The sequence below is a fragment of the Patella vulgata genome, chromosome 2 (assembly GCF_932274485.2).
Source record: "Patella vulgata chromosome 2, xgPatVulg1.2, whole genome shotgun sequence".
Classification (NCBI taxonomy): Eukaryota; Metazoa; Mollusca; class Gastropoda; family Patellidae; genus Patella; species Patella vulgata.
In genome coordinates, this window is record NC_065880.2 from 74,504,693 (window position 1) to 74,504,924 (window position 232).

A 232-nucleotide genomic window follows, 5' to 3' on the forward strand; every position below is an offset into this window, starting at 1 on the left:
AATAATGACGGAAATTCATACGCAACTTTCTCGACCAACAGATCGAATGCCAAATCTCATGTTTGTTAATCAATGCCTTTCTCACTGAGCCACTACGGCTGATAATTTAACAGGATTCAAATAATTTACAAAGACTGGTGTAACAGTTTTAGAAATCTTTATTATTGTTATTCAACAATTCTAACAAATATATTAATTTATAACTATAATATACACATCTTCATATTTATAT